Raw genomic sequence first — 803 nt, 5'->3', positions numbered from 1 at the left:
ACGTGAACTCGGCGCAAGACAGATCTTTCCGACATAGGCTTGAGAATCTTACGGGAACACTTGTACTGTTTCTAAATTAAGTGTAGGTGTGGGAGGAGGGTGCTTCCCGCCCACTAATAACAGCACGCTTGCCAATGGTGGATGCTAATCCTTCGCTTGTATCTTCCTAGACACATCTGCAGGCTGAGAATTATTCCACTTACATGGCAAGGTGCGCATGTAGGAGTGTTAAAAATTCTGGCGGCACTGGGTATTGATCCCAGTACCTCTCGCATACTAAGCGAGCGCTCTACCATCTGAGCTACGCCCGCCCCCGCCGAAGACTAATGGTGCTACTTACAGCCATATAGACGACACAGACCCTTGCACTCCCATTATTCAGCAGACAAACACTACTCTCTATGTATCTGTTAGGGTGTCTTTCAGGTTTCGTGCATTCTGTATCGAATCGTAGTTGGCCACAATGAAAGTGGCACGTATAACGTTGAAAATAGAGTTCGGACACAGCTCTGGGTAAGACGGACGTGTTGTCCACCCTCTAGACTTCAATGAGGTTAAGCCGTGATACCTAAGACAGATCTGCACTCGATGACACCTCGATAACAGCCGGTCCCCACACTTACATCTTGCTCTCCTTACGTCAGTATACATCATATCAGTCTGTGACGCTGGCTTTGCAACATCTTGCGTGCCTTTAGGTTCGCCGCGACCAACACTTACCATGCACTGACCACAAAAAATTGAGGCGCCGCGGTTTGAACCCTGCACCTTTCACATGCCAAGCGAACGCTCTACCAACTGAG

At 49.1% G+C, this 803-nt stretch overlaps 1 non-coding gene across 1 annotated transcript; it reads right to left on the bottom strand.

The window, feature by feature from the left end:
- Positions 1–238: 238 nt before the first annotated feature.
- Positions 239–312, bottom strand: Trnat-agu (transfer RNA threonine (anticodon AGU)). The gene has a single exon. It is a non-coding gene; the product is annotated as a tRNA-Thr (tRNA).
- Between the last annotated feature and the right edge of the window lie 491 nt (positions 313–803).

This window comes from Schistocerca gregaria, chromosome 3 (genome assembly GCF_023897955.1).
Source record: "Schistocerca gregaria isolate iqSchGreg1 chromosome 3, iqSchGreg1.2, whole genome shotgun sequence".
Classification (NCBI taxonomy): domain Eukaryota; kingdom Metazoa; phylum Arthropoda; class Insecta; order Orthoptera; family Acrididae; genus Schistocerca; species Schistocerca gregaria.
The sequence above is the reverse complement of the archived record's forward strand: the minus strand, read 5'-3'. Positions and strand labels throughout refer to the sequence as shown.